Here is a 25,000-nt window from a genome sequence, read left to right as displayed (position 1 = left end):
CATGCGTCACATACACATGGGATCAGCAGGAAGAGTAGCCTTCCCCATATTGGCAGAGACCAACATATATAGCTGTTTCCACACTAACTAGAGGGATCTTTCAGAGGACAACTGAGGACATTTGGGGTCTTTTCACAGGCCTCTACCTATAGAACATTAACAAGTTTATTAACATAATATTACATATGCAGGATCACATATGGTTATTCAGCACCCCACAGGTGAGACTCAACCCAGTGTGTGTTTTCTGTAACACGGTCTACCACCCAAATGTACTGGGTCCCATAGATTGCACACATGTAGCAACAATGGACCCACCTAGCCCAAATACACAAATGTTGATTTAATTTATTTATTTATTTATTTATTCATTCATTCACTTATTTTATCTGACATTTGTTTAATATCCCATTTTCAGTGGGGACTGGGAAGGAAAGCACCACACTGATATAATATGGTTACCGTTAGATAAAGCAGGAAGATATACTATTCCTTGAACTGCCAGGTGTTGTGAGATCATAACCAACAAGTCTGTATAGCATCCTACCTGACCTTAACACAAGTCAAATATCTAGCACATATTGCAGCTGTATCACCACTTCATACATAATAGAATACCACAGATCCTACTAGGTAAATGTAGGAACTGTAGCTAATGTTAAAGTATACAGCTCCATAAGTAATGTGCCATATGCAGTAACCCTCCAAAAATATTCATACATCGTTGCCAGGGACTCTAAATACCCACTGAAACCTTGACCTATGGCATCTGTATGGAACATACTCTGCAATATACAATATTACAGAGCTTGTATTCAGCCTGCATAAGCCTGCTTCTGTTACCTCGGCATATTCTAGTATGATCCAGTAACATTCTGTAGGATATTCCTAGTATGGTGCATGACACAATGTATGATTGCAAGGAGACAGCAGGCCAAACCAGGATACAGAATGTCAATACACACATTTATACACACATAAATACACTTTCAGCTGGGAAGGAGCATTGACACCATTCCCTGATAAAAATGGGAAGTAACAACTAGCAGACATGGGGCCCTGTTGTTGAGTGGATCATTCACAAGACAGCGGCTGCACACTACCTGGTTCATAGGTTCATAGGTTCATACTAGGCTATCTGCCCTAGGGCATTTATAAGCCTAGCCAGAATGTGTTTGGCTTTCGCCACCCATTTTAAATTAATTTTGCTATGCCCTTTTTTGAGGTTAGTATACTGTGCCTCTGTCTAACAGTGACACAGAAGTGATACCCGGGGTAAACCTACGATCTCCCATCCACTCATAAAGATTCCTCTTGAAGAGAGTCAATGAGGGACTCTGCCTAACCTGGACTGGGATTTTATTCCAGAGTGAAGGGAGCCTCTGTGTTATGAATCTGTCCCTCCAGTATGTCCTATTTATTTCGGTGCTGAGGTTCATGTCTCTCGAGCGTGTAGCTCGATGGGATTTGGATTTTCTGAGGTGCAGCATGTCCATTAATTCTGGGTTGGACATGGCTTTATATGTCAGGCACAGATCGCCTCTGAACAGGCGGTATGCCACTGAGTAGAGCTGGAGTTTCTTTAACCGGGCAGCATATGGCATCTGTTTGAGCCCTTTCATCCTCTTGGTGAGGTACTTTTGGGGTCTTTCCAGTTGCTGCAGGTGTCTGGTAAGGTACATCCTAAAAGGGGCATTGTACTCAATTATGGGCCTGATGAGGGATGAGTAAAGAGGCACGATGACCTCCCCTGATCTAGATGTGAATCCCTTCATGATTAGGTGGGCTATATAAAATGTTTTTCTAACCACTTTGGCCACGTGGTTGTCAAATGAGAGATTGCTATCAACTTGGGTCCCCAGGTCCCTAATTACTTCTTCTGTACTTAATGGATTACCACCTATGTGGTAATTTGTGGGCACTTTGTTTTTGCCAAAGGGGATGACTATACACTTTTTGGCATTTAGCTTAAGGCCATGGCTCTGGCACCAGTTGTCTGTTTCTATGAGGCCCTTTTGGAGGATGCTTGTGTCGGCTGAAGAGTCGATTATGGCACCCAGTTTGCAGTCATCTGCAAACTTGGTCAGCCACAGTCCTTCCGTGTTGGCCTGTACCTCTGAGAAATATATACCAAACAAGCGAGGTCCCAGGACTGAGCCTTGTGGGATGCCACTTGTAACTGGTTTGGAGTCTGACATGGCTCCAGCAATTCTAACCATGTGGGTTCTGTCCTTGAGCCAGTTTGCAACCCATCTAGTGACATAGGGGTTTATATTTAAGCTGGTGAGCTTATCTATAATGCCCGAGTGGGGTATTGTATCGAAGGCTTTTGCGAGGTCCAGGTAGGCTGTGTGGACCACCTTCCCCTTGTCAATGGCCTTGGTGACTGTTTCAAAGAAATCAACCAGGTTTAAGAGGCAGGATCTGCCCTTAACAAAGCCGAACTGGGTAGGATCCAGTGTCTGTAGGTCCCCAATATCTTTATTTATGAGGTCCATGATGATCCTTTCCATAGCTTTGCAGACCAAGCTAGTCAGGCTTATGGGGCGATAGTTTCCAGGATCCATTGAGGCACCACCTTTGTGGAGAGGGACCACAGTTGTTGTACGCCACTCTTTGGGTACATATCCTGTAGTAAGGCTGAGACTGGACAGTAGTTTTATGTTTGGGTTTAGCTCTTCTTGGAGTTCATGTAGGACGCAGCCCGGGACACTGTCTGGTCCCATTGATGCTGTGTTTTTTGCTTTGGAGAGGGCGGCTCTTACCTGAGCATCTGAGATGTCAGGGGGGGCAGCACTCTACTGGGATAGATATTTGCCCTTTTGGTGGGGAGGGGGGAGAGAAGTTTGCTCTGAACCTGTCAGCTAGGATGTTGGCAATGTCTGTGGGTTCGGTGTATTTTTTGTCATTTTGGACTAATTCCGAGCATATCTGGGAATTACCACCCAGGTTCCTAACATAACTAAAGAAAGCCTTGTGAGTATCCTTAGTGTCCTGTGCAATTTTTCTCTCGAAGCTGGCCTTAGACTATTTTATGAGTGCCCGTAGTTTTTTGCTAATACTGATCAGATATGCCTTACCTTTTTGGAATTTTGCTCTCTCATGTAGTAGCTTCCTCCTTCTATTGTATAGTTTGTTTATGGCTGGGGTCCACCAGACAGGACGTCTGCCTTTGGAGGATTGGGTCTTGGTTTTATTTGGGATCGCATGATCCATGCATTCCTGAAGGTGTTCATAGAATGCTTTCATAAAGGATTCTGCAGTCTGGGCAGTATTTTCCACAGGCCCAGGGGCTTTGAAGGATTCCACCTCGATTTTGAGGAGTGTGAAATTTGCTTTAGAGAAGTTTTTTTACTGTGGTTTTCTGGGCAGGGGGTGGTGTCGGGATGTGAATATCCAGTGAGATTAGTTTATGGTCTGATCTTACCAGTGAGGGATACACTTCTGGTCTGGAGCATAGAGTCCCCATGTTGGTGATGATCAGGTCCAGTATGTTTTCTCCTCTTGTGGGAGTGGTAACAAGTTGTTCCATAGCATTTGAGTTTATAAATTCTAGGAACCTTTGGGCTAGGGTGTTGGAGCTAGAGTAATGCTCCCAGTCTATGTTTGGGTAGTTGAAGTCGCCCAATATAATGGTGTTTGGAGAGACCTTCATATTTTCCAGTGTTCTCATGAAGGCCGAGTGGGGTTCCTGGGTTAAGGAGGGTGGTCTGTAGCAGGCTATAAACTGGAAGGCAGTTTTACCCACTGTTAGTTGCACATGGATAGTCTCTGATGCTTCGTGCTGTGCCACCAACCTGGAGGTGTGGGGATCTTTGATGAATATTGATACTCCCCCTCCTTTTGTGGGTCGGTCCAAGTTTTGGGGCCGAAAAGCATGGTATGAGGTATAACCTGGTAGTGCTGGGGTGCTCTCTGGAGCTTTGAACCAGGTTTCTGTTACTGCACAGATATCAATGTTCTCCATGCTAAGGAGAGTTTTGAGTGTGTGCATCTTGAGGTTTAGACTTTTGGCGTTGAGTAGCATTACTCTTAGTTTCTTATCCCTTGTGATACTTATGGAGGTGGGTTTGTCTTTTGAGCCTTGCCTAAAAAAGACACTATGGGGGTAGCAAGAGCCTTTGCCAATATGTGAAAGCCCAGGGGTGACAGGTGCAAGCCGTCCCTAGCGAAGCATCGTGGCTTGTCGAGCATGTCATCCCAGGCTGACAGGCATTGGATCCCCTTTGAATGACACCAGTACTTAAGCCAATTGTTGAAATTGATCATCTTGTCTTCATATTGTGGCATCATTCTTGGTGAGGGTAAGATGCTACTCAAGGTCAGGGTCTTACCGGCCTAGGCCACATGCTCAGAGAGCTCCTCTATGTCTCTTTTCATGTAGTCCAGGGAGGTATGTCTCAGGTCATTCACCCCAGCATGGACAATGACTGAGTCATATTTGTACTTGCCTTGGAGTGACCTGAGTGCTTGTGTTATGTGGCAGATCCTAGCGCCCGACAGGCAGCTCACCGTGACCTTCTCCTTGTTCAGCCTGGTGAGCGGGACGTCAGTGTGCCTGACGATAGAGTCACCTATTACAAGTGTATCAGGTGTGTTGTTTAGCCTTAAGGGCTGTGACTGTTCGGCACACTGGCTTTGTGAGCTATGTGTTGCACGTGTTTTGTTTTGGGGTAGCGGTTGCTTGGGTGTCTGCTTTGGAGGTCTCTGCTGCTTAGGCAGATTTTTATTTAGAGCCTCCGAGTATGTTTTGTGTGTTTATGTGTTTGGTTTGTTGTCGTGGTAGGTCTATGTGAGACTGGAATTGTACTGAGTGTGGTTTCCTTCTCCTCCTGACTAGTTACACCAGTACTGAGTTGAGAGAGCTTAGCCTCCAGTTCGGCTGTATGGATGCATCTCTCACATGTGTTGGAATTTGTTGGGAGGAGGAGAGGGTTGTCTGTGTACATGAGGCATTTGTAACATTGCCTCAAGATTCCCAGATTCACCAGCTGGACCGGAGAGAAGATTGACAACTGACCTTTGGACATGCTAGAATAGTATTGGGAATTCCTTTATAATTGAAAAAAAGGGCCAATGGGGAACAAGGTACTCAAGAGGACTTTGTGAGAGTGTAGTGCTTTTAATTTTTTAGTGCTGACTTATATAATTGCTTTAGTGAGCAAGTGCCTTTAGTGAGCAAGTGCCAGGTAACTTAAATGCAATGTGTTACAGGTAACTTAAATGCAAAAACGAGAGACAGTAACTTTCTTCTAAGTAAAACAAGGAAATAAGTACAGTAAGCAATGCAGATATCACTAGGGATCCACAGAAGCGCTGAAAAGCCGCGTTTTAGGTGGTATTAGCGTTTCAGGGAAATAACAAGCAAACAAACAACAAGCATACAAACAGAGCTAGATTCAGCAGGCCTGGATCTAGTCTATGCTACAGCAAACACGGTGTACCAATTTCAGTAAGAAACAGTTGAAACATGCAGGCACTATAAGCCTTTAACCAGAAATTCCCAGCTCAGAAGGGCAGAGTCCAGCCACTCCTCCCACAAGAGTGCAGACCATGAACCTTCTTAATGGTGTATCCTCATGCCTACCTGTGCTGCCATGTTCTCTTCATGTATCTTAACATATGTGCAGGGGACACACACTTCCTGCTGCCTGTCACACACACAGCTAATGACAAATATTATGTGTATATATATATATATATATATATATATATATATATATATATACACACACACGCACACACACACACACACACATATATATATATATATATATATATATACACATATATATTTATTTATATATAAATCTAGCATCTCGCCCTCCACTTACTGTAGTTCCCCAATGTTCCTTTTCTCTTTCAGTATGAACAAATTGTGATGAAAAACGTATCATCCTTCACTGGAGGCAGGGAATTCTTGTGGTCAGACCTGTCAGTTCTCCACAAAGGGGTTGATATGTCCTAATTTACTTTGCAATGGCAGGATATTCACATATTGCTAACTTTCCATTTTAGCTCCTCACTGCAGGTCCAAATGACAGATTTGCTCGGCAGGCAGCTCCACTGTTTCCTAAGCCTACCAAGCCTGTGACTAAGGGTCATGAGAGTGAATAGACCAAGGATGTTTTATGGGGGGAGGGGTCTAGCTCATTATTTGCACTGCCTGGTGTGGCCGGCTGCAACTGGAGCAAATAGTAGGCTATGTAGTGGGATGAGCAGTGGACAGATATACGTTTTTCATGAACATTATCTTGAAGTGAATAACAGATTTGCTTATCCAGCCAGCCTCTACCATCTGGCCACCAGAGGAGGGTGTGACCCATACCACTGGGCACCCATGTGGGGATGGATCCCTGTTATATCCTTCTGGGCCAGTATGGGGATGATATGGCAGCTGCTCATACCTCACCCTAGCCACCGCCATGTGCGTTGCCTTCTGCTTGTGTGCTGCCCCATATCTCTACAACGGCCAACCCTTCCCATCATCAGTTGTTGAACCCTGTTTCTCGCTAGCCCTTCAGTGTCTCCACATCATATTGTTTGCACTTCCGTCTCTGTTTGTCTGTGCTAGTCTATGTTTGTCTGTCTGGTCCCCTGTGCTTAGCCTCCACCCCCTTTTGTACCCCCTGCTTATCCTTTCCTATTTTTCTCTTTCCTCTTCTCTTTTCTAAAATAAAGAAAAAATGGAGCCCAACCCAAACAAACATTTCCCTGCTTCACCATCCGCATTTTGCACATGCCTGTATGCCGTCCTTATGTGTTACCTTCTGCTTGCTCTGTCACTTGTCCTACTGCTATGTACAGTCTTTTTATTCCCTTCTGTGGATCAAACAAATGTTCACACAGCAGTGAAGCTGCACATACTATATGTCTGTGGAACATGATACTATCCTGCTGAAAGTTGGTGTCATATGTACAGTCTAGCTGCTACAACCACTGTTTTATATTTAAATATATCATCTTGCGTTACCTTTTTTCTTCTCATGAAATATATGTAGCCTTGAGTGCAGCCAGCAGCCCATAAGTGTATGTTTTTGTGGGATATTCAACATCTTTTTTCCATGCAATGCTACTTAGCTGGGCAGGATCTGCACAGAAATGGAGTGTATCACTATGAGTTCCCTCCCAGAAGTACAGAGAAAGGTACTCAATATTCATTACCCTCTTCACTAGGTTATCACAGGCATCTAATCCTCATTGGCAAATATAAGGTTTTAAAAACAGCTACATTTATAAGCTTGAAATAAACAGCCCAGTGAAAACTGCATACACATGGGATCTCAACCAGTTAGCATAAACCAATACAGACATGCACGTTATAAATACTTTAGTTACAGACAAATAATGACAGGTTTATATACTACTGCTAAAATAGAATTTAATAGAAGTATTACCAGAAGGTCATACTGGCCATATGCAAATATTTTTAGGCACTCCTTTCTGTACTGAGCAGTGAGGATTATGTTAACATTATGTTACTCTTGGCAAGTAAACATTCAGTTTTCAACTTTTCCCTCACATAACACAAGTTTTGCTAATTACAAATGTCTGATGTAGGAATGCAACAGTTTTGTATGCAATGCAGTGGTCATCTGCTAGCCAAATACTATAGCTCACTGCAGGTGCATCAGAGATTTTAGGCTTTATATGTTTTTCAATGCAAATGCATTTATGATAGCTCCAATTTGGCTCCAGGGCTATAGGTTTACAATTAGCTTGTTAACTGCACAGCCCAGTTAATGACAACATTGACAAGGATGCTATATGCATGCAGCATGCAGGTTAAAAACTGCTCAGCTGGAAACAGGTAGGGATCCACGGGCAAACAATGAAGCAAAGCAGAAGTTTTTTTCTAGGCTTTTTTCAGCCTCTTCTCTTGTATCCCTAAGTGTTCCTTTTGATCTGCAGCCTGTTTCCAGCTCAGCTTTTTTAAGCTACATGCTGCATGCATGTATCGTGTCCCCTTCAATGTGCTGCAGCATTGACAGCTGTCATTTTGTAGACGGTATGATTAAGGAGCTGACTGCTATCATTACAATAAATCTTATCATCACACTTTTCTTTAGCAGTTGTATCTATGACTAGAAAGATATCTAGCTTCAAATCTGACCTGGAGTATAAAACAGGATTGCTGTTCATTATGAGGTGTAGCATCACCTCCAGCTTTACCTAGCTGTGATCAGAAGTCTGGTCTGTCATCCTTCATGGGGCATAAAAGTAATCATCCATCTCTGTATGGAAAGTCTGCAATGATATTTTCTCCTTTATTTAAATATCCAATCAGATATCCATCTTGTGCTATCATTTTGGACTGCATTATGCCTACCAAACAGTGGGAGGTCATGCATTATATCTTCCAAGGTATTGCTATCTTTAGTAAGTGACTCACCAAAACTTCAGTCTGTTCCCACTTTTTCTAGACAACCTTGTTGGTGAAGTACATCTTTTCAGGTCTAACTTTTCTATGTGTACCATGTACTGTAACAATCGTGTATAAGAATCTCTTCCTTGAGACAACTTGCTGTTATAACTGCTTGCCAGTTTTATAATCTCTAGCAGTTATTTGCTGGCTACAATTTATTATGGGAGTCATGCATTCATAGGTTCATAGGTCCATAGGTAAGTAATAGGCTAGCTGCCCTTGCTACCCTTTTTAAGCCTAGCCAGCTTCCATTTTTGTGTGCAGAATAACCTATGCCATTTGGTTATAGAGTGGCCTCACCCATCCTGTAGTCAATAATTATATCTTACCCCTAATGAAAATAACTGGGTTCATATCATAGATAATTTGAGGGGACCCATGGATGGGATAAAGCATTTAGGAGCTGCATCTGTCCATTAGTAGTGCAGTTACATTATGTAATATGTATGCGCTTATGTAAGCAGTGTTACATCAATGGTAGTACAGTTGTGTATTAGATACTTATCTTTGCACGCCTGGCTTCAGTAAATCCAATCTGGAGCATCTGTTCCTATACATATGTAGCATTGTGGTTTACATATGTAACGTGATGGTAAGAAGACAAAAAATAATCTGTCTAGCGCACTAAGGTCCTTATATCAGAGTACATGGCTTTTGTTCCTACTTAAAAATTTGCGTATATATTTTCAAACAGCTAATTTATAGATGGATGTTAAGGTGCACACATAAAATGTTTTATTTTATTTAATGAATATTTTGAACATCAGTTTTTGAACAATATCTCTAATTATCAGCTGACAAAAGCCATTTCTTATAAAAACTGCCCTCTGTGGTGAGATTGTCTTTCAGATACTGTAGATTGCACATAGATTACTTCAGACTGTCCACTGTGACTAGGAACATCGAGTCCACAAAAGGACCCACAAAATTAATCTTAACTCATATAACTCCATGGTACAGAGAACCATTCCTGGGATACAGAGATGCAGTCGGTTCCTTGAAAGTGATGTCATTGTCCAGTACTTTGGACAGGGAACTTCATCTTGGCAATTTCCAGATGTTTCTTATGTTTCATATCATGGAATATAACTATATTGGAATTACTGATATGGAGCAACAGAACAAAGTTATTTGTGACAAAAACAACAGCTCCTTTCTGGCAGCAAGAGCAGGAATAAGCCGTATCCCCACATTTAGACAAAATTTCACATCTGAGATGAAACTGAGTAATTCGTTTTGTCCCTCCCTATAGAAGCAGCTCTCATTGATGACTCTACATTGACTGAAATATAACACTTATCTCTTGAACTCACAGTTGTCAGTTTGTCAGGCTTTGGAACAGGAGATGTAGATAACCTGCAGTGAATTCAGTGGTCATAGTAAATGAGTGCAAAACAGCACGCGCTGTTAATGAGGTCAGAACAGGAGAAAGTCGCCTTTTCACAAGGTGCAGTGACCTCAAAGCTGATTATATCAAGCAGGTGCAAGGCAGAAAAAGTGCTGTGTGAGGTTTGTGGAGAACCTTACCCCCATGTGAAAAGAGGATTTCATATCAACTTCATATGAATGTTTCCCATTCCAATGTATTTCTAACTTCCAGGCTTGTGACCTTCTATGTCTGACAACCCATTAGAATTTCCACATTGTCTTACTTCCATATAGTCAGACTTATACATATTTCCCCTTAAAAAAGCAGGGCCTAATGTTGCATTCAGGTTACAATCACCATGGATAGCACTTCCTCAGTTTAAATAGAGCTAGCAGTTACTGATGGTTAGTGATTAATATAATAAAGCTTCCATGCAAATAATTGTTGATTTTTTTCACTCTCTAAACCCAGCTTTCTCTGTCTATCTAGTTATTGTCACATTTAGCGTTGGTCAGTCATCTTGAAAGAAATGCAGTGGGCCTCTATAATATCCAGCTATTTATAAGATAGAACTGTCTGATTATCTATGCTGAACCATCTCATGCTACTCTGACAGCCAAAGATGGAGCAGCCTGGGTATGCATATGATGCACATCAAACGACACGAACAGTTTCTTTGCTTGCTTCACAGCTTGTGCACTGCTCTCCTTCTACTTTTACTTAGGCTTATTCTAGCAATGCATGCAGGGTATAAAACACAGTTCAAAGGTTAGGAAAATGTTCTTGTTGCCATGTATCCACACATGAACTGATCAGCAATACCCATATTTATGAGGACACGTTAAGATGAAGTATTCAGGAATGTGGATTAAAAAGACTTCTGTTACAGCAAATAAGCATACAAAGGAAGAAACTAAACAAAAGATAATACAAAAACTGAGAAAATGGAAGATGTTTTTTATCAATATGGATAGCAAGATACAAGTAGTGAAAATGTTTTAGTCCCTTTAGTTTTATACACAGGTCAGGCATGTTTTTATCAACCAGAGGAGACGCTGTGGGCAGTAATTAATGAAGAGATGAAGGAATGCGTATGGGAGGGGAAGAGGGAAAGGGTCGAGTGGGATAAGCTGATCGTCCCAATACAACAAGGTGGTACAGCATAACTTGATTGGAACGAATATTTTAGAGCTACAAAGTTAAGGGCTATCTGTATAATGCTAGCTGACGGTTATAATTCAAAATAGAAAGGGACGATGAAGAAGCGGGAGGGAATTCAAGAAATAAGGAGAGAGACTGGGATTCTGGATGCAGAATCTAGAGGAGAATAACAATCATACAGAATATTATTTTCATAACGTTTCAGAAAGTATTCTAAGAACTAAATAACCAAAATGGAAGAAATCAGCTTATGCCTCCCGCTATGTAGTCTTGGGAACCCGGTACAAACTTCTTCAATGGTTGTAACCAAAGTACTGTAAAAATCACTTCCAACCAACGAAAGCAGCAGCACTCATAAGATAAATCCACAATTTATTATTAAAACACGACACAGTTAGTTAAGCGCTTTCACCTGTATACATAGCAGGCTTCATCAGAACTCTGAGTGAATGGTTACAACCATTGAAGAAGTTTGTACCAGGTTCCCAAGACTACATAGCGGGAGGCGTAAGCTGATTTCTTCCATTTTGGTTATCTAGTTGCTGCGAACGCCGTTTTCTTGGTTTTTAATCTAAGAACTAAGCCTACATGGGAATGGAGAATGAAAAATTTGCCAGTAGGGATGATGGCAAGTAATGGTACAGAAAAGAGACAAGAGGAGGGTTGAAATTTACTGGAGGAAACTAACAAAGGAGTCAAGGTATTGGGATCAGATAACTAAAGTGGGAAAAACAATAGAGTAGGAAAGGCCAATAAGATGTTTGGACTGCAGGGTAGAGATTGCCTTCCCAACAAGGGACTGATATCCGAGTAGAGGCAAAGAGAAAGGGTTAGGGGAGTTCTACGTGAAAGTCCTACTCTGGTAGAGTTTTTAGTTGAATCTAGAAAAAACGCTGTTGTGTAAAGGGGGACAATTAGTAGGGCATAACAACAATTAGAATTAATCAAAGGAGTTTAGAAAAGATGAGGAAGAGATACTGGAAAAGCGATTTATAAGGAAGCAATAGGACGACATACATATGGCCCCCAAGTATGCAACAAGCATGAGAAGGTTTAGGATTTTTGATTGGAAGTGTTTGCATAGGTATTTTTATACCCCAGGCAGACTTGAAAGAATTTTTCCTGTTGGAGGTGTGATGAGAAAGAAAGTGGTAACTGGGAACATGTTTTGGGAGTGTAATGAGCTGGAAGATTTAAAAATATTCCCTACAGGAATACTCTGTCAGAAATATTGAGGGACCAAATTATTTTAACTAAGGAAATGATTATATTGAGGGAGAACACAAGAGCTGAGTTGCTTACACACAGTAAGGCCTTATTAAGTTTAAATCTCTTGGATGCCCAAAAATGCAATTACTAGACAATGGAAATCAAAATCTAAAGCAACAGTATTTGAAGTACTTCTTTCTTCTTATAGGTTCATAGGTTCATACTAGGCTATCTGCCCTAGGGCATTTATAAGCCTAGCCAGAATGTGTTTGGCTTTCGCCACCCATTTTAAATTTAATTTTGATATGCCCTTTTTTGAGGTTAGTATACTGTGCCTCTGTCTAACAGTGACACAGAAGTGATAGCTGGGGTAAACCTACGATCTCCCATCCACTCATCAAGATTCCTCTTGAAGAGTCAATGAGGGACTCTGCCTAACCTGGACTGGGATTTTATTCCAGAGTGAAGGGAGCCTCTGGGTTATGAATCTGTCCCTCCAGCATGTCCTATTTATTTCAGTGCTGAGGTTCAAGTCCCTCGAGCCAGGCTCGATGGGATTTGGATTTTTTGAGGTGCAGCATGTCCATTAATTCCGGGTTGGACATGGCTTTATATGTCAGGCACAGATCGCCTCTGAGCAGGCGGTATGCCATTGAGTAGAGCTAGAGTTTCTTTAACCGGGCAGCATATGGCATCTGTTTGAGCCCTTTGATCCTCTTGGTGAGGTACTTTTGGGGTCTTTCCAGTTGCTGCAGATGTCTGGTAAGGTACATCCCAAAAGGGGCATTGTACTCAATTATGGGCCTGATGAGGGATGAGTAAAGAGGCACAATGACCTCCCCTGATCTAGATGTGAATCCCTTCATGATTAAGTGGGCTATATAAAATGATTTTCTAACCACTTTGGCCACGTGGTTGTTGAATGAGAGATTGCTATCAACTTGGGTCCCCAGGTCCCTAATTACTTCTTCCGTACTTAATGGATTACCATCTATGTGATAATTTGTGGGCACTTTGTTTTTGCCGAAGGGGATGACTATACACTTTTTGGCGTTTAGCTTGAGGCCATGGCTCTGGCACCAGCTGTCTGTTTCTATGAGGCCCTTTTGTAGGATTTTCGGCTTTTCCTGGTTAGGTGTCACCACAGCGTAACTCTGGTCCACTAATGATTGGCAGTAGATTTTTTTATGGTGCCGAGTTGCCAGCCTGACACCCAAACTTCAACGAAGACACGCCCATTCATGCATGTCTTTCGAACGTCACCCAGCAGTGGGGAGGACATGCAGACTCCACACAGAAGGTGCTCCAGCCCAGAATCGAACGGGAGAACCTCTTGCTCTGAGACAAAGAACTGAAAGTGGGATCTTTAGAAAAGGGATGGCTCAAATTACATACAAATAAATGAAATTTCTGAGAAAAATACAGGCAAAATAATCTTCAGGGGAGGAGTAAGGTTTAAGGGAAGGCAGAAATTGAGCAATTTATGTAATGTTGGACTAAATGAGAGTTGTTGTAAAGAAAGAAAGAAAACTTATATGTAATACATAATCTATGTAAATGAAAAAAAATGTCAGTATGGTTTGTTTTCTTTTCCATTAATATATGTGTACCTACATCTTCAATAAAGGAGTTAAAAAGAAAAAAACTTCTTGTTATAATTCACTCATTCACTAGTTAAAAGTGGGGCCTCGGGTATGAGACATTCATCTTGTCATGCAACTTATACAGTCCACGTTTATCAGCCACAAGCTCACAAAACAAGACTTCTTCTTTGAGGAATTTACAATTACCTTTCTTTGCTCTATGACAATACTTTCTTTAGCTTCTCTGTGGCTCTTTGTAGATTATTCATGTATTCTTTGTATTTTTCCAACTTCATCTCACTGTCCTCTAGTTAACAATGTGCATTCAGAGTTTCTCGAAGCATTTCCTCCATTGCCTACTTTTTTCTGGCTAACAATGTGCACTGGGTATTCCTTGTTTCCATTGTCTACTGCCAAATGACAGATACATGTGCCACTCCAAAATCAGTTAATAATATCAGTGCAATTCTTTATGCCTGTTTACTGTAAGAGATTTCTTTGATGCCTTCCTTAATTGCAGCTGTGGATATGCTTGTGTTAAGTCTATTTTTTTGTAAAATTCTGTTCATGACAGAGCTGCAAAGAAACCTTCAGTTCTGATAAGGACATACTGCCCAGTTGTTAAAATCTCCAAATACAGAGTGGTTGTCCCATTTTACCTTGCTTAGACTATTGACATTACCAAGTGTGGCTCATTTTTCACTACTTTAAATATTACTCCTTCATTTTCTGATTTTTTTTTCAATTAGCTGTCTAATTTGAGCCTCAGGGTATAAGGGTTTTGTAAAATCTTGTACTCACATTTGATTTCCGTTGACTTGTTGCCTACATACCACTCAGAATTCCCATCTCAAATTCTGAAAACTTGTTTAGCTTGTTAACAGCTATGATAGTGTCCAAGTCATAACAACTGAGTAGACATTTTTAGTTGGCAGTTGTAGCATTTTTACTAACACACTAGTTTGGCCTTCCTTATATAGCTAGATGTGTGAATAATTTCTTATATTTTGTTACTGATATCTTAGATAAATCAGATCCTGTATACAGCCTCTGCTGGAATACTTCAAATTACTCCTGGGTTTGCTTCCTTCAAACTTTACAGTTCTGAACAGCTTAAGTTGTATTTTCATTTTCTGTATTTGCTTCCATTTGTATACATGCTTTTCATACATCCTGCAACCGCCATTTTATTTATTTATATGTGTGCAGCACAGTGACACAGTGGGCAGCATTGCTACTTCACAGTAAGAGGTTCTCTGTCTCAGTTCTCATCTGGGTTGCATTCCTTATATAGTCTGCATGTCTTCCCTGTGTTCACATGCATTTTCTCTAACTACTCCACTTTTCTCCTACCTCCCAAAGACACACAAAAGTCTGATTGGCAACTCTAAATTCCTACAGGTGCATGTGTGTGTGTGTGTGTGTGTGTGTGTGTGTGTGTGTGTGTGTGTGTGTGTGTGTGTGTGTGTGTGTGTGGTGCATGAGTGATAAGGTCTGGCAATCTACCTCTGTACCTTGCTTCCCTAGTAACTCCATGAATGGAGAAGGCTGTTCACGGGTTGTGCACATGGATGGATTGCAGTTCCAAGGACTGTAACTTAAGAATTCATAATTACAAGACTGCACTTGCAAATGTTGAAGATACACTGAGACCAAGCTTAATGTACCTTGGAGTGCTCACCCTGTTCTGAGGTACAATGACCTCAGTGGTACTATATATAGTTAGTAGGAATGTTGGAAGTGCAGCCGAACAGTCCCTTATACTGGGGGTGCAAGGAGGTTAGCCCCATGCAAAAGCACTTTAAAATTTCATCAGGAAATGCTGATATTCCCTGTTTAAATGCTCAAAGTATATATTTTGCAATTGCAGAACTTACAATAAAAGGCTTCTTGAGTATGACAGATCCTTCTGTATACATATTACCATTGCCATTCGTTATCTTGCATCCTGTGTTTGCCATTCACTTGTGCTTTTTCACATACAGTTTCTCTCAATGTGGTCATGTTATAGCATTTCCTGCAAACTTTTTAATAAAACTAAAACATCAGCCTTATGTCATAACTTGTTACAGCTAAGACATGCCTACATCTTAGAGGACTCAACAGAAAACAACATTGTAAATTAATTGCATATTTTTGCATTTCTAGGGTATTTTCTCTCTCTTTCCTTTCTCTGTCTTTCTGCTTCTCACAAAGATATTGCTTTATTTATTTTTTGAAGCAAATGAGAGATGCTCTCTTTAAATCAGTCTCTTTTTCTCTGTTGCAGCAGTTAATGTAATCTCTCAACATGTCTACTAATCCTTCTTCACCTTTGTGTTGCACTACAGAGATATTTTATGGCTCATTGGAGTTTTATTATGAATGCTTTATCAACAGTTAAGAATTCAAATGCTCCAGTAAAATGTTTACAGTTGCTTGGGATGATTTTCAGATGGTTTCTTAGGTGTCACCAGACTGCACAATAACCTTAATGTGGAATATTATTTGCTATGTATAACAGTTCTGTTATTTGACTATGTCGTCCAGTCGTCCCAATAAAATCAGACACATTAAAATGTCCATATTGCCGAGTCATTTTAAAATTAAACTAATATTCATCAATTGTTCTGCTTATTTTTGTACCCAAGACTGTGTATACACAGGTCTTCATATACCATGTGAAATAGCTGTGCTTGTTTCAAAATATAACTTTGTTGACTACACTCTTAAATGTAAACACTGATTAGTCAGTTTAACTAATTATCTTCAATACTGTTACACACATTTGAAGACATTTGGCTGAAAACTAAACTACATGTTTTACACAAGGCAAATATTAGTAATGTCTCTTCATAACTCAGAAGTCATTTGCCCCTGTAAGCACTAATACTCTGAGATATTATATGCAATGTTTTATTTAGTAATATTCAGAACTTCTATACTTCTAGTCTTGTACAACTTATAAAGTATGTTTCTCCATGAAACAGTGACTGTTCCATATAATGAGCTTAACTAGCCATAAATAAATGGAGATGTGCACACATTTCAAATTATTATTATGCAAAAATATTAAACTTTTCTTTTACATGACTTAAAAAGCCTGTTTTCTCTTTTAAATACTGTATGCCTTTTTTCATTTGTTTAAACAGCCACACTTCACTTCAAATACTTCAGCAAAAGGTCATACCTAATAAGTAAAAATTGGTTTGTTTTACTTTTACATAATATGTTAGTTCACCAAAATGTACTCAGTGCATTTATTTTAGCATTCAGATATGATTCCTGGCTTATATTTAAACATAATAAGATCATTGCACAAAACATCCCTCCATAAAGCTGACACCAGAAAAAAGCTGACTTATTCTGTTTTGTTTATATCTGTTTGCTGAGGTAGTGCACAGTAGAGGCTGGTGACTTCAAAGTAAGGTGGGCTGCAGAAAGCAACTGAATGCGTGCGGCTAACTGAAATGGGGTGGGACTCTATTACAGCAGGTCAATGATCTTTACCTGTGGTCAAACAACAGATGCAGCCATTCATTTTCATACATAGACTGCCTCAGTATGCACCCACTTATTATAGTCACTTTACTAACAACATACACCTCACATGTCTGATTGCAATCAACAAGACCAGCCTTAGGTGAAATGGAGCCTTAGAAAATGGATTCTGATGGTCCCCTGTTGCACACGAATCCCCCCACTGTACTTCTCCAGTTGTCTTCCCTGTTTTCCTCTCACCCTTTCTCTGCACCATCCATATAGATTACTTCTTTCTTGTTTTTTAATACTTTGTTTTTTTTTCTTTTTAGCTTCTCACATTCTTTTAACACACCCCAACTGGCCAAGATTCTACTGTAATAACTCTGGAGAGTGTATTAAGCCAGGGATATTATAGGAGTATAAATGCTCTGATATGATAGAAAAGCTGGTGGTGGAATGCAGAAGTCCAGGAAGTCATCAAAAGAAAGAAGGAGTGCAGGAAAAAGTGGGAGATAGACAGGCAGACCAGGCTGGGAAGGAATACTGGCTGGCTAACAAAGAAGCTAAGAAAGTAGTTGCAATATCAAAGAATAGGGCATCAAAGGTACTCTACCAACTTCAGGAAAATGGCTCATTAGGTAACACAAAGAAACTATATCAGGTTGTAAGGCAAAGACAGAAAGATAAAGAAGATAGTCAGAAACCCTTCATAAGGGATTTCAGCAACAACCTACTCACCAGTCCACAGGATATCAAAGGCAGATGGAAGGAACATTACCAGCAGCTTCTGAATGAAGAAAACCCCACTCCACAGAAGCGTACTGCCCCAAAAACAGCCTACGATGAGAGAAGAAAAGGAGCCTAACCTAAAAGAAGCAAGAATAGCACTAAAGAAAATGAAGTCGGGGAAAGCAGCAGGCTCAGATAAGGTCACAGCAGATATAATAAAGATGTTGGGTGAGATTGGGGAGAAATGTCTCCTGAGGGTACTCATAGCAGTGTGGAGAGAAAGGCATATCCCAGAAAACTGGAGAATAAGCATACTCATGCCAGTATACATGAACAAAGGGGATATACACAACTGTGGGCAGTACAGAGGCATCAAACTCCTACCACATTGCATGAAGGTTCTGACAGTGATTGTTAAATGGATACACAGAGCAGTAGAATGATGGGAGATGAGCACATGCAGCACAACTAACCCGATGTTTGCCGTGAGACAGATAGTTGAGAAGAAGCAAGAGATGAGGAAAGTGTTCATTGAGCATTCCTAGACTTGAAGAAAGCATATGATAAGGTCTCAAGAAAGCTGATCTGGGCAGTACTGCGGTGGTTCGAAGTCCCAGAAACATTGGTAGAATTATAGCATGCTATGTACAAGGACCCAATGACTCAGGTACGAACAGTGTTCGGCCTCACAGAGTGGTTCCCAGTGGGAGTGAGTATACACCAGGGTTCAGCTCTAAGCCCACTGCTGTTCATACTAGTGATGGACTACATTAGCAAACAGGTTGGAGGGGACAGATCAACAAAGTTGATGTATGCAGATGATATGGCAATACAGACAGACTTTGAGCAAGAACTCCAGCAAAGTATAGAGCGTGGGATGAAACTCAACACAGATAAGACAGTGGTAATGGCAGCAAACTGAGGAAATCAGAAGAATCTGAGAATTGAGATAGCAGATCATGGAACAGGTAAATAGCTTCAGGTATCTGGGAGGGGTGGTTGAGGAGAAGGGAAGTCTGAATGAAGAGGACAAAGCTAGAATCAGAGGGGCTGCAGCCAAATGGCATAGAGTGTCAGGTGTAGTCTATGACAGAAGAATGCCAAAGAAGCTGAAAAGTAAGGTGTACAAGACAGTGGTGCGACCAGTACTACTGTATCAGGAACTAACAGCAGAAGCCAAAGTAGCTCCAATTGCAGAAAAGATCAAAGAGAACAGATAATGGTGGTTTGGACATGTGTAGAAAAGCAGAAGACAATCTGGTGAAGAAGATTTGGGACAGACAGGAAGAAGGTAAGAGGAAGCAAGGATGTCCAGCAAAGAGGTGGATGGATTGTGGGAAAGAAGATCTACAGCAATCAGGCATGAGTGTCGAAGAAGGCAGGAGTGCAGCACTGAATCAAGAGAGCTGGCAACAGTTAAAAAGCTTCCCTGAACCCATGTAAAAAATGGGAAAAAGGGGCTGATGATGATGATGATGATGTGCATTACAGTGTTTATTTACAACATTTTGATTTAATAATGGCCTGAACCAAAAAATTACAAGTAAGGAAAGATATTTAGTCTTCCTTTTTTTTTTTTTTTCAAGAAAAAGTAAGTTGTGTCTAAAGCTTAATATTCAAAGCTAACAAAACAGTAGTTCCCCAAAAACCTGAGAACACAAATACAGGGATATGCAATCCTATATGAGAATAGTGCCTGCCTTACTGCCCCTTCAAAAATTGTTACCTTCTATGTAGCCATCTAGTGCTAGACTAGAACAAAAGTAAAAGTACAAATGGCCAGTGGTATATATTATATTATGGGTATGGAGAAGAACCCAAAGCCTATGAATAAAACTCACACAGAGAGAGGGATTACATGCAGACTCCACAGAGAAGTAATCACAGCCAAAAACTCAACCAGAGAATCAAGCTCTGTTAGAGGGCAATGCTACTCAGTGTGAGAATGCCAATGATCAGCTGCTATCGCACACGCATCCTGCCCAGAATGCCACAGAAAGCCACTTTTTGTTTTCTTTTTTGGTCACTTCAAACTTCATGTTTACTGGCCTAGCCCCCAGTGCTCCATATCCGCACCAGGTCTACCAGCCATTCACAACCCACCCTTGCACTTATGCTGGTATTGCCAAGGGCAGCTCCCCTCTTTGGACCATGCCTTCCATTAGGGAGCGTATCAGTGAGCACCCTCCAACCCTTGATGAGTATGCCCATCCCTTCTCTGCCACTCCACCAGTCATCTCATCCACTAATCAAACCTGAGCTTACTGGGCCATAGTTAGAGCTTTATCCCTCTACACCTGTGGAGTGCTTTCAGAAAACCACATACTCAGCATAATGCTGATGTTTGACTGTGATGGAAAGTTAAAATAATTATGGCTAACTTGCTATTTTTAGATACACAGGAATTGATCTTCTTAGCCCACTGCTGTCAGAATGTAGTGTGCAGTTCCTCACTTCACAAATGCCTCAACCTCTTATCTCAAAAATTAAGAAATCCAAAAATAATGGCAAACAAATTACCAAAATAAAGGACAACTATTGCCATTATATACTTACAAATGTGCTAGAGGAATAGGCTTTGCATTAGTGTGCATTTTTGTTTTGAATGGTATTATGTACAAAACTCAAATATCTGTCATTATTTACTAAGAGCAATCCTCACTGATTTCCTTGAGGAACCACAAACTTTACTTGGAATAGATGAAAATATGACACAAAAAACAGACATTCTACAAAATCAGAGAGAGTTCAGAGAGTCTAAGCCCCCCACACATACATGAACAATCAGACGTACACACATTATTTGTAGAGCTGTTCTCTGTAATAACAATAACTCTGCATTCCTCACACATCTCCCTCCAGAACACTGTACATGCACGAGTGCATACACACATGCACACACACACACACACACACACACACACACACACACACACACACACACACACACACACTCAGAAGTGGCCATCAATTACAGTCCCTTGTATGACTGTGACTGTTGTGTTTGCATCAAATGAATGAATACATAAATAACTTTCATACATTGATTTATTTATTTTACATTTGTTGACCGGGATAGTCCGACTAGATATATGTCCATTTTCAGTGGAGGCTAGGGGAGAAAAGCTCTACATACCAAAAAAGAGACTGCACATACATCACTGAGTGATAAACTTAGGCAGACATGTTTAGAAAAATATAGACAAAGAATACAGACAAATATCAATATACACAATGTGCAGACTTACATCTGACTGGCAAAGACGTATTAGAAAATGTGAACATAGAATACAATCAGATCTCGTAATTCACAATGCTTATCATCTCAGCTCACTACCATCAGAATGCAGTGTGCAACCCATTGTAATCTCATCCCTCAAAAAATACCCCAAGTAACTTCAGTTCAAAAATCAATGAGGAAGCCAAAAAGGAATGGGGGACACAGGACTAAAATTACAAACAGACATTGCCTTCATATACTTAAGAACATTGTTAGGATAACAGGCTTTGCATTAGCACACTTTTGTCTTAAGACTAAGTCTGAAACTTAAATGTCTGTCATTTTTTAGTAACTGTCAGAATACCAGACATTTAAAAAAAAACAGGCCAAAATGCACGCACCCATACACATGTACACTTGAATGAGGTACACACTTTAAAAAAAAACTACTCTAGCTGTTAAGCCTCTCTACTGGCACAGTACCTCTTTCTTTTACTTTTTATTGAGACTGTCTCAGTCACCTGAGCCAGCCTGATACAAAAGGAACAGCTCCTTGCTGCTTCATGCTCCACCCCAGTGGGAAGTTCTGACATATTCAAGAACTTTTCTGATTGGTGGAATAAGCCTACACTAGTCTGATGCTGGGCTGTATTAAGAACAAGCACATTTAAATTATTTTTTTAATATGCGCCGATGTTTGAGCATCTGGAACAAAACAAAAGTCAGAAAGGTGATTATTTTTAAATAATAGTCATCTTTCTGAATTAAAATTAATACAATTTATTTTCTTTTTTAACTGGGAGGACTGCATAACAATTTTCACTTCCTCTGTGCTGAATGTCATAATATTCAGTACGGGGGTCTATATCATATTGTCAGACTTACTGTTTATCAAATACCTCTTCATTGAACTCACTTTGTCGAAACCCTTTTTTGTCGAATGATCATTTTAGCGAATATTTTCCTAGGGAAAAAAGGCAATGGGCCATGATTAGGAATTTGCCCTTTTCCTCACTGTAGTGCAAACTCAGAGTTTGTATATTTATTTAGGGAATTGTGTAGGGGAAGCAGACATCCAAACTGGGGGTGTGGTGGGAAAGCCACATACCTTAGTGGGTTTTAAATTTTGTGGTTGTTGTAACGATCGGTTGTTGGACTACTGGTTCTTTTCCCTGGGAAAATATTCACTAAAATGATCATTCGACAAAAAGAGGTTTTGACAAAGTAAGTTTGATGAAGAGGTATTTAACAAATAGGTTTGATGATGTGATATAGACCCCAGTACACATAGATAGCTTTCCTACAACTGCTTGAGTGCTAGAAGCTTATGACACACTTGCTCACGGTCGCTTGTTCTAAAAGGCAAGTGCCCTAATTCCCACTAGCCTAAAGTTTCTTAGCCCTCTCAACACCAAACCATATTAAACTCTATAGCCCTAACTAGCTCTAAAACTCCTACCAAGTTCCTAACTTGAACCCTGTCGGCCTGACCCTAAATCTTCATCCCCTCTCCCTAAACCTAAAATCCCTGATCTCCCTCTAAACTTAATACTCCTCTCCCCACAACTCTAAACCCCCAATACTCCCTAAACTTAAATCTCCATTACTCTCCCTAAATCTTAATGCCCGGATTTCTCCCTAACCCTAAACTTGCCTTTTACTCCATAAACCTAAAATTCCCCTACTGCTCCTTAATCCTAACCTTTCCTCCCACTCCCTAACCCTAAACTCCATTCACACTCCCTAACCCTAAAACTCCTATCTCACTCCATAACTCTAAACTCCATTCACGCTCCCTAACCCTAAAACTCTTATCCCACTCCTTAACCCTAAACTCCATTCCCACTCACATTAGTTCAAGTGTGAGCAGCAGCCCAAGTGAGCTTCAAGATATTCGAGTCCCTGGCTTTGAGACTCTGGGACTCGGGCACATGACCCCACACTGATATCTGATACATATAAATTCATGACATATCGATTTCTGTAGTATTTGATAATAATTCCTTTGCTAAGCATACATGAAATACATAACTTTGCTGAATAGATATTGCTGTAATTTTTATTCATTAGTAAGATCCTTAAAAAAATGCATTCTGTTTCATAAAACATATATATTCACTCTATTGCACAGATTACAGAACAATCTGACCCTTGTTAAGTTATATAGTTGAGCTTCATAATTATCATCTTGGAAAAGTTTGCTTACACTGTCATTCAAAAATCATACAGTATGCAGCATTAAAATGAATCTTATGTGTCCCCAAATCACACTGCCTTAGTTATTTCACAAAATAAATAGTTTCAAAGCTCTCTTGTTATACATCATCACTTTTTAGCTTCTTTCCTTGATATTTTACTCAAACAGCCCCTAGTGTGCTATTTTAGCCTGCACGAGGCTCTTCTTGCTTTGCAGCATTACACAGTCTTAACTCCTTTTACCGCTTAATTTTGCTATCTTCACATACTGAAATGGCACCTGCCTACATGAGCATTTCATCACCATCTGTTGTAAATTTGTCCTAAGTGGACATCACTGTATGATATTAATACATGCAAGGAGTTAAAAGTGGGCTTTCATATGTCTTTACTTACTATATGAACTAGTGCACAATGTCATGCAAAGTAAGTCCACGTTTACACATATAAATCCTTCTCATGGATGGTCGCACATATCTAATAAGTATAAAACAGATCTAATAACCTTTGCTAACTGCAATTAGAGAAATGTTGATACCACCTCATTTTGCTGAAAGAGAAACATTTAATTAGTTTAATGTTATCTGTTCCTTGTGATGCTTTGTGAAAAAATACATATGCAAGTACCTCTCTAAATTTACATGGACACATTAAGTAATTGCCAAAAACAGACTCTTCTTTATACTTGAATAAGTGCTTCCATGTTTTTACAGCAGAAGATTGATAAACAGTGCTGATTACAGAACGTTTCTACTTTAATCACAGACTCATACTCTCACTGTTACTGTAAGGGACACATTTTTTTGCACTACTCACTCTTGTTCATCTCAGCTTCCATCCACTATAGCCAGTAGACTATAGCTGCCCTGTACAATTCCCTGAGATCTACCCACCAGGGATCTGTCTCAAAAAAAACTCCCTTCATCCTATCTACCAATGAAATAACTTTCTGAGATCAAATGCCTCAGATCATATCCTCCTTTCAAATAGCACATCCTAGTCACCTTACAGGTAAAATTAACTGTAAGCGCATGGCTGGATTTAAACATGGTGAAGCATTAAGCTGCAGGAAGCTATAGAGGCCATATTTGGCAAGGGGAGACTGCTCCTTTAGACCTTTTCAAAATACAGGTTCAAGAAGTATTAATATGAAATTAATTTAAGGAAACGTTCATACATAGTGCAATAAAACTGCAGCAAATGAAAAAAATCTGGAATTCTAAAAATCTGTGAGGCTTTAAGTTGTAGTTTATTTAGCTTATGCCTAAATCCAAATCTATGTACGTGTTTCATCACATGGGATTAATAGTGCTAAAATCCATATCAAGTTACTTTTACTAAAGTGTTTATCTGTTTTAGAAAAGTAAATGATGACACTATTTTTTTGTTTTATTATATAATATTCTACACTTGCTAAGATGTCATTCTTGGACTGTATATATTTCTTGCAATCTGTGTAATTTAACTAAACTATGTATATTTAAAAATTCTCTTCTTATGTAATTAACTTACCCTCAGCATGAGAAGCACTCTCTTTCTTATGTATTAACTTAACCTCAGCATGGACAACGTCCTATTCCAGAAAGCCATGTCTAATATTTCATTCTGAACTCCCATCATTTCATTGATGCACAAATCCTACATCT

This window comes from Protopterus annectens, chromosome 13.part0 (genome assembly GCF_019279795.1).
Source record: "Protopterus annectens isolate FY-2018-M chromosome 13.part0, PAN1.0, whole genome shotgun sequence".
In the NCBI taxonomy this organism is placed as follows: domain Eukaryota; kingdom Metazoa; phylum Chordata; order Ceratodontiformes; family Protopteridae; genus Protopterus; species Protopterus annectens.
The sequence above is the reverse complement of the archived record's forward strand: the minus strand, read 5'-3'. Positions refer to the sequence as shown.